This window comes from Ruditapes philippinarum, unplaced genomic scaffold, assembly GCF_026571515.1.
Source record: "Ruditapes philippinarum isolate M1 unplaced genomic scaffold, ASM2657151v2 ctg1061_1_1_1_1, whole genome shotgun sequence".
Taxonomy (NCBI): Eukaryota; Metazoa; Mollusca; class Bivalvia; order Venerida; family Veneridae; genus Ruditapes; species Ruditapes philippinarum.
The window spans coordinates 22,341-32,918 of NW_026863400.1; the positions used below are offsets into that span (position 1 = coordinate 22,341).

The window sequence follows — 10,578 nt, forward strand, 5'->3', positions numbered from 1 at the left end:
CACCAATAGCAAACGTTGGATCTTAGCTTCGTCACAGTATATTCTTCAACACATCTTTTGACTTCACAAAGTATTCAAATGAACAGTTAAACCTACCACATGTCAGACCATTTTACATACGATTTATACAGTGAGAAAACAACCGGTTATCTTTATTCCTAAAACTACTGATAAGAAAAGACTCTCGTCTGCTAGTTCTGAAAGTGTTTATCGGTGTATTAAATATTTACAACACATTGAACAGCTTACTTAACCTGTAGGTATATTAACATATAATATAGCTATATGCTTTCTATTGACCGCCACAATCATAAGTTCATTTAATGAAGTTATTATAAAATACATCATAATCATAAATAAATTCTAAACTCACCAGTTTGTAAAAATGAATGTACCAATAATAGCATTATCTTCTTCAAACAACAAAAAATATATCAAGACACCTGAATTATCAACACTGTTACACATCATGAAATCCAAATAAGAATTCCAAAACAGATTACATTAAGTTCAAATAATATTGGTAAATTTTCTGTACCTACTTTTAGAAAATGATGAGATCAGCTTTCACATACAAAGAATTATAGCGTCGAAAACTTTGTTTTGGTACGAATTACTTCCTTACTCAAAGTTAAAGCGAATGAATACTAATGATATTTTTTACTGATTATATCCTGAAAACATGCAAATAATATACGATAGAAATAACACAATCAAAAATGAACTACTGACAATTCAAAATCTTATCACTTGTGTGTGACAAGAAAATCTGTGCAGAACTACTTTGCGTTGTTAGGTACCCGTTCTTATATTGAAATCCCGCAAATTGTGATAGAACTGTATTCACTGCTAACGCAGCGAATACAAAAACCGAAGAGACGGAAAAGGTTATTTCATGCATTGCGAAATTCTCCAGTTCGCTATTCATTGTACATATCGAGACATTTTTTTTAATCAAGCACCCTCATACCGATCGGAATGATCGGCTTTTATTATGACCGACTTATTAAGGCTCGAGCAGTTGCTGTCGCCTTTTCACAAAATCTGATTATATTCCATAAGGGCGCCGCGCTTCGGCGCGGACGCCAAAAATACACCTATATAGGAAAATACATACAGATAGTCAGTATGATTTAGATTGCAAAGATCAGAAAATACCACAGAGCTTGCAGCCCTTTGATTTAATTAGAGAACAAGGTATCGTACTATACGTGGATATAAAATAACATTAGCCAATAAGAGCTTCGCTTTCGCACTCTTACAGGAATCAATAGACTTACTATTGTGAAAAGAATGTTGCTTGTAAAGGAAAAATAGTCTCATATTTGCTATTGGCTAAGGAGCTTTTGATCTTTTTCTTGACCAATAAGCAGCAATGGCAATATTTTTTCCCATTTAGGAATTTAAATTTGATAACAGTTGTTTAATTAATTGTCAAAATTGCCAAATGTGAAGAAAAAATGAGGATCCTTACATGATGAAACTAAAAAGAACAAATTATTTTATGATTGTCTGCATGACTTTGGAGACAAAATCAAAAGGTGTGTTTGATTATTCGGACTGTGATAAAGTCAAGAGAACCTGACTAAAATGTAAATTAAAGATTTACTTCGTCTGTACTTTAGAAAATATATATATTGTATCTAAATTTTACAGAGTACGAGGGCTGTTAGAAAAGTATACGGAAAGGTTTATTTTTCATTTGTGCACTAATCGTGATGAAATTTTCAACACTGATACTTTCGGGAATTATGCTTATGGTCCGGCAGAAAGAAGTAAAATATTTATAATTATGTGTTATATACAGTCACTATGGCAACATCATGCGACGTCAAGCGGGGCAACACCGTTAAATTGGGTAAACGATCACATATTTACTGTTTCTAAAGAGATCAAAAATTGTATTTCCGACGTTAAAAGTTGACCAAATTGCACTGTTGGGGACTTTTATCTCGACAAATGTAACGCCATTGGCTGTAATATGACGCCATTTCCGTAAACAACAGAAGTTGAACACATACCTTTTCTGATATTGCAATTATGGCGCTAGAGAAGTGGCTTTGCATGTTAATGGGGAAAAAAGAAAATATCAAAGACGATCTTTATGATTAGAATACCTACGGCGGAACCTCTATGAAGAAATCAAGCATATATGAGTAGTACAACATATTTAAAAACGATTCTACACGTGATGTTGCCGACCGCCAAAGATTTTAACGCCAAGCCATTTCTCATACAGTCCCATGGCAACCGTTTCATGAACTCGATTATTACAGCAGATGAAACATGTATTAGTGTTTATGGCCCTAAAAATAAGGAAGATTCGTACATGTTGAAACATCCAGACTCTTCATCACCAGTAAAGGCCTTGGTGAACCGCTCAGGTTCATCTTTTTCTTCGATGCCAGAGGCGTGATTCTGAAACATGCGGTACCGACAGGGAGGACGGTCACACGCAAATTTTTCGAAAATAAGTGTATTTGCTTTGAAAAAAATAATATCAAAAATAATTTAAAATGTTTCATTTTATATTTATCGCATTTATAAAAGCATTTGGTATGATAAATGCTATCTTAATTTCTGGTTATGAAGCGTGATCTTGTGCGTGATGTGAAGATGTATAGGTCACAACTCGATGGCAATTTCGTATTACATCATGACAATGTACCTCCCCACTCCTCTGTTGTCACCAAGACAACGCTGAGATTGTTAGGAATTGACATCGTGAAACAACTTTCATATTCCAGATCTTGTATATATAATTTTTCTGATATATGTTCACGAATAGAGTTCTGACTAGGATGCTCTGATACAATGAAATATGAAATGACCTATTTGGAAGTATTTCTTAATCAACATGATTGTGCTTTTTTCAGTACAATTATGGTAGTGGTGGTGTGTGTGAATGTGTAAAGCCTTATCATGCTCCATATGAAGTTTCTGACACCCCTAGCGGAAGTGACGGCAAATTCTTGCACCAACATGGCCACGAGTTCCTTGATGCATCTATATTGCACCTGGTGAGCTGATATCAACACATATAGGTAGCCCGTACCACACGCAAATGAACTGATCGTTACTGCTCCGGTATACAGCTATATTGTGTGTCTAACATCTCATCAAAGTCCCGATGATTAGTTTATGTACCTCTTATTTAGCACAACGAGGCCAGTCCGTCCCTACACCACAACTGATCATCACGCTCAGAAATACTGTCGACTTGAAACCTCGCACGTCTGTCAGTAAAGTCTAGATTCATCAGTGAAGAGAACATGTTTTGTCTGGCCCACATAACATGCTCCCTCGCCCATTTCAATAAACGGACTTTTCGATGACGACGAGTCAATAGAATTCTTACACAGGGATTCATTGATTTTAAATAACCCTCATAGAACCGTCTGACTCTGAGGTTCAAACATTGAACACAAAACCACAAAGGTTAATATTACTAAACGTAGTGTCACACTGAACTGCGACAACTCGCGAGATGTTTGAGACACAAATATTAGGCACACTTTGCGAATTTTAGCGACAAAACTCTGTGTTTCACGTCCTTTTATCAACGACATGAATGCGTATGTTGTCCGAATATTGCGTAAATTTCGGACGGATTTCCTGCGTAATATCTCATAAACTTCTCAAATGTGTCGCGAGAATATCACACGATTATTGAACGATTATTGAACGAGACCTTTTATCATCTGTTTCGCATCGAAAATCGCACGACAGTTATAATAAAGTATTATAAAGAAATGAGAAAAGTCAGACAAAAGTCAGACAAAAATAAAAGCAAACTCGAATTTCAGCGATTAGACATCATTTGAGATGGATCAACTTTTGGATGAGAACCCTAATTCACTTGACACTACTGCATTATGGCAAAGTTCAAATGTATAGAAACAAAAAAAAAATCAAAATCTACTTCAGTTTTATTAATGCGATGGCATAGTATTTTTCACAACTGCACTTTTGTTTTTTTTAAGTGACTTAAGTGAATACAATTCTTTCATTATTTACGAAAGGTGTATGAAGATTTTTTAAACTCTGTTTTTGATTAATTGATATGATATGTGTTCATAAATATTTAGACGTTTATAATTTTGTTGATTTATTATTATAATGTTAATGTCCGTATAGATTAAGACATTGGTTTTATTTTATGTTAGAATTTTAAAGCGTAGTTAGGTATGTTCATTTTAGATGTACATTAAAGTATATATATTGATATAAATCTTTACAGATTTTATAACTAATAACACACGTGCCATTATGATTATGTTCCTTGTGTATACAATGTATTAATCATGGAATGTTATGCTAGCTTGCTTACATTGAACGAGTATATGAATTTCCAATTATCAATTTTAAGCAAAACCTCCATTTCATACAAAAACAGTGTAAAACAGTTATATAGTGTCATATAGTTGTATCTGCCTGTATAATACGGGAGCAAATATTTTTTGATGTTCAGTGCCGTGATTACAGTAAAGCATAAAGTTTATTCCGACGTCCGTCAATGTCGACAAAATTGCTGGCAGATTTCGCCTAAATTTCTAGGGAATGGTCGTTATCTGACACTGTATATATTCTATTTAAATATTGTTTTTGAAAAGCTGATTGGTGCAAATAACAGACATGAAATGAAATCTTAAATTATCTTAACCCCTGAAACTACAATGCCCAAAACGTCATATGGTAAGTAAATTGCATTATAGTCCTCTTCAAAGCTGGTCCCGCCATTGTGCACTTAGGTTGAAAAGACTTCAATGGGGGAAATCATTGTTTAAAATAATGTGTCCAAAGGTTGACTATTTTGCCGTGAGCTTTGCCTAGATAATCTGTGCAGAATTTATATATAGATTATGCCCGTGGTTCAAAAATGGCTTTTCTTCAGATGTCACTTTTTCCCATAGACTTATAACGAAAATAAACTACTCTTCTCAAAAACGTCAATAAACAGGGCTTGATGTAAATTTTGTACGTGTGTCTCTACAAAAGTTGCATAAATCATGCCCCTTCCGCTGTGTATAGGAAAAGTTTTAATTCTTATCGTAAGAAACTACAATGCTCAGAGCTAAGATAGATGTGATGAAGCAATGACTAGTTGGTCTCTATAAAGCTATATAAATTTAAAAGATGTCCGAACACGAGGGGGACATAGTGTGCATACATCTTTTCTAGAGAAACGTGAAGAACTTAGATATTTTGACATCAATGTTTCAATGTGGACCTGTTCAAATGTTGCTTAAAGCACGTCCCATGGGATGATATTTAGACTCGTCATGATGGAACAACTTTGCATAAACTGTGCATAAACTTTGCATAAACTTTTTCAAGGAAGAAGAAATCCCTAAAAACGCACAGATCACTTAATTTGTCATAATAGATTTATATAAACAACACAATAGTATAATTGTTTGAATTATTATGTAGATATTTCCATTCAAACTCCGACATTCTACTTTTCTTCGGAAAATTGGTACAAACAAATTGAAGAAATATTTCAAATGTAAAACGAACATGTGGTTTTAGATAAATAACACCATGATACAGACAGGCATTTGTACATTTGTATTATATTATATTTCTGGTTTAAAAGCATGCACGTACATATTAAAGGAGTAACAAATAAAGAAAGCGTAGCGAATAAAACTCACTCACGCACACGCACGCACACACACACGCACGTACTCCCACTCATTATAAGCAAATTGACCACAAGATGTTCAAAGATCGTATAAGATTACAGCGGCTATGTTTCTAATTCACAATTTCATTTAACATTGTATAGTTGAACAGAGACAATATATCACTATTCTGCAGAATTAAAATGTTACAGTGCTTCTTAGTTTCTGACAGGTGCCTTTGTTGACAGTTCATCACATGCCCCAGTGTATGCTAGCTCAAAACTGTAAAAAAAACAACAACTTGGTATGCAATTCAGTTCCTGGTGGACTCTATAAGACTTGAAATAATGCTTCATTTGATAGTCATACTGTACATAATGCTTTCCCGCCAAAGAAATTCTAACATTAGCAAATATAGTGGCAATTCGGTTCTTTCCGGAACTTTATTTTTCAAATCTTTGGGACTATATTATTTACAATCACTCATCCTCTATCGCTATGTACTAAATTTCGAGTTAAAACGGTTGACAATTATTGAATACCGAATATTGTAAAAAATAACGTTCCGGAAATGATTTTTTGGCGAGAAAACGTTAGAGTATGACTACCTTAAGTTATATGTTACAGCTTAAAGTACGGCTTCTTTACCAATGTATAGTTATATATGACACATATTTAAATATAATTTTTGTTTATTTACTGAATATAATACACGGTCTGAAATACGCGCTCTTGTCTGAATTTACAGTTTTATGAAACATTATAAAAATAGTGTTCTTTATAAAAATTAACGTCATGTATGATACAAATATACAACTTCAAATACACGCTCGAATTACACGTTCCTTCTGCTCCTTACAAACACATAATTAAAGGATTATTGAGAAAGCGTACTTTAAGCTGTGCCGTCTTACTTCATTCGTAAATAAACTATGTTACATCTTACCAAATCGGATGTTTCAAATTGATTAAATCGGATGTTTCAAATTGATTGTTTTATTTCAAATAATGTTTTTATCAATTTTAAAAGTGAATATACACATGATAGAGAAATTTAACATAAGCATAACTAAAGCGACTCAATAATATGTGCATCGGACATTTGACATGAAACAAGTTTATATCCTTGGTTGAAATTAAAGTATTAACGATGCATGTTTACGTCTTTGTATACATGTTAATTATAGTTCATGTAGATTATAATTTATATACCAAACAAAAATCTTATGAAATGGAACATTAAAAAAGTTACGAGAGCTTACTTTGCGCTTTTCCTATTGCAATCGTTGTCGTATTCTAGGTTCAATAGTAGGCTGCTGGCCTACAGCAGATCGCTTACGTAAGCCAGTGCATTCACCATCATGGAGGTAGGTCGCCCCGCTTATGTAAAATAAAACAATTGTAAAATAGTTAATAATGCACATAGTATTTTCTTTTACTGATTTCTGTTACAAAAAGTAATGAAATTGCGATAAAACGGTTATAATAATTATATGAAAGTTACTGGGGTATAACAGTGGCTTGGGCGAAATCTCTGGATGTTTCTGCAAGTAAGAATCGTCTCGGCCTGTCGACCTTGTTGTATTATGGGTCTATTTATTAACAAGTACACAGAATGTGAACTTGTAATACATAACACAGACACGTGTATACTGAATCTTCCAAGTATATAAGTGGCGGGAAGATAATGGACATGAGCATTATAGTATAAGATAGTATTAAGATTTAACATATGTATACAAAATACAACATTCACCTTGTATAAAAAAGCACATTTAGTATGTTTCAAATTAATCTGTAAAATACGTTCATTCAAGTATTTCAAATATAATTAATGATCTTTTTATGACGACATTGAAATATACATGTATTATTCATATTAACTAGGAAATTTTTTAAATGCTTTCTAAATGTCACTGATTTACAGTTTCAATCTATTTTAAGTGAACAAACAAATCAAAATGCCCCTACAGAGTCCCTGTCTTCTGCAAATTTTTACCATGTTAATCGAAACCATTCACACTTACTAGGTCAGGTAGTGAGGTGAAACCAAATGAGCTTTACTGTAGAAATCTGTTTTTTTTTAAAAACAAATTGAATGTTGTATTAATAAGTACACAGAGCGTGGACTTGTAATATATATCACAGACACGTGTTGCTAGTTCTATCGTTTAATGACCACTGAATATTCCAAGTCAAGCATATAACTGGCGGGAAGATAATAGACATGCGCATTATAGTATAAGATAGTATTAAAATTAAACATATGTATACAATATACAACAGGCCTCGACAGTTTTTTTTATGCAGAAAAATCCCATCGATGTAAAACCCCCAAAACTAACTGTTTCATATACTATAACTATTACTTAAAAATGACCCATGGAGACACTTTTCAACGGGGTTAGAATTTAATGTTTCACCTCCGTCAAAATACATAAGGTGTACGACACGTAGTCAGGCCACTTACTAAAACACCCAAATACCAATAAAATATTAAAGAGCAATAAAAACGCTATATTTTATAAACAAGGCCCCAAATAGATAACTTATTGATAAATAATAATTTTAATTGGGTTTTAATAAAAACATCTGATGTCAAAGTGTTCGAGAATGTTCCTAGAAAAAGATCTTGTTTCTTGCTGTCTTAAATAATAATAAAAGATGCATAATTTCTAGTTACTGATGTTGAATCAATATTAAAATCTAATATACAAACAAAAAATATATATACAAAATTTCAGAGCCTTTAAAAAAGACAGAAAAGTTCATTTTAAAAAGAGCTTTTGCACGGACCAAAAACGGGGAAAAATTCTAAACTGAAGTATAAATACATTTATAAATCAGTCTTAAATAAGATGTTTTAACATTATTTGTTTCAATATGGCATTGTTAAGTTTTGTCTAAAAGATTCAGTTCAAGAATATTAACTCTTTCTCAAGATCAACATTTCCAAGGCCCCGTTGAAAGGTAGATCTGTTTACATCTTAATGGTGTACATGTATGTGCATACATTCATTTCTGATAAAATTTCTTTTCATTTCAAATATTTATTTCTGGTTATATATTAAGCAATAAACAGTAAAATAAATGATTATTTTTACTTACGCACATTCTAGAAAACATAGATTTTGAAACGTTATGCCACCAACGCTGCACACAGGTGCATAAATTCTGGGACAAGAACATGACGCTTTTGCAGTTGGCATGGTAACTAAAGAATAATATGTGATACATAATACATATAAACAAATATATAAAGTCATGTTTTTCTATATTCGTAACAAAAATACAAGTATTTTTCCTCCATAACCGAAATTAATAAGACAATCATAAAATACGTGTACTGATATTTTAGGGGGAAATGTTAATTAGTAAAGTAATTCAGCCACATTGTTAGACGACTACCAACGTTGTAGGTATTATTAATGTATTAAAAGTGCTTGTGTACACATTTGCAGCGTGGATAATTCAAGTTGAATGTTACTATCTATAATACTTCGAAATATTAAGAGATAGTGCAAACTGGTTCGGTTGCACCCACAACGTTTTAGAAGTGAAGCCATGACATTGTGTGGTGAACGAGGAAATGATCTTTCAGAAAACTTCCGCAGATTCGGAAGCACGGGTAAATATGCAAAGGTTTGTTACAACCGGTTTTGCAATGGACGAGTTTTGCAATTTTAACGAGTTTTGCAATAAAATTTTGCAAAACCCGTTTTATTGCAAAACCGATTGTAACAAAGGTTTGACCAATGGGTATCATGTAAACGCCTCTAATCAACAACAGAAAATGCAAAGATTGTTTGCGCGACCTCAGACGTTTGAGCAAATAACAGAAATAGTCTGTCAAGCTCCTGAAATCATTCACAGTAACAGTTTCCAAAGTAAAGAAAACTCGAGTGCGATCACATATAGAATATTCATTATTTATAAGCATAAAAACGTGTCACTCAATACAAAAGTTGGCAAACAAAACAAATGCAGTAAAAGAAAATAATGTAAAGGCAGTAATAGAAGTTATGAAAAAAGATATAAAATAAACTGACCAGAGATCCCAGCAAAACAAATGACTGCAAGGCAAACTGAACTAACCATCTTGTATTGGTAGCTTTAACAAAATTTTCAAAGTTTCTATCGGAATTAAACAGTTAAATATGCTCTTGTCGATCCTGAATTTAGATTATATATATATTGATGTCTACACGTCAGCACCCCCATGTCACTGCACATTTTCTGTTAAAGCAGCGCAGTAATAAATTGATCAAAAAATGCAAAAAATCTTAGAAAATGGCTAAATAAATATACGAACTGTTTTTCTGTTCGTAAATACATCATTATTTATATACACAATCTTATGCGCATTTGTTGCTTACGTTTTATTAGATTAATATGGTTGCTGATTTACGTCATTTCGTGTTTTTGCTATTTTGGTTTGTTCAACTTTGTCGACCCTTCTGACTTCGTAAGAAAAAGCGAAAGTACAACATGGCGAAAATCGGCAACTATAGATTAAGACAAGAGTGCTGCCAGACTTGCAACTTGATAATTTCTTTACTGAAACAACAACAACAACAACAACAACAACAACAACAAAAGAACCAAATTCAGCTATTGCGCCTACAATAACGATCTTAGTCCTTAGATACTCTATAATAAGATCATTCTTGAGAATGACAACCTGACATATATTAAAGGCTAATTCTCAACGTTAACAATTGGTGTTAGTATAATTCAATATTGCTGTTAGGTAAAACAAACACATTTGCCAATCTACTGATTCTCAAAAGCAACTGACAACATGTCATTCATGCACTTTTAATGAAGTAACATGTGCTCTCTATGCGCATAAATCATGAAATTAGCGTTACCTAAGAAAAAGTGATGTCTGCTTATATTTAAATTATATGAGAATTTTAGAAGATAGCTTGGGTACACCGAAAATGAAAAA

The 10,578-nt window shown here is 32.9% G+C and overlaps 1 long non-coding RNA gene across 1 annotated transcript; it reads right to left on the bottom strand.

The window, feature by feature from the left end:
• Positions 1–5,556: 5,556 nt before the first annotated feature.
• On the bottom strand, positions 5,557–9,853 carry LOC132722009 (uncharacterized). The gene is made up of 3 exons (XR_009624557.1): positions 9,677–9,853; positions 8,736–8,841; positions 5,557–7,007 (listed from the first exon to the last, which is right to left on the bottom strand). It is a non-coding gene; the product is annotated as an uncharacterized LOC132722009 (long non-coding RNA).
• Positions 9,854–10,578: the final 725 nt, after the last annotated feature.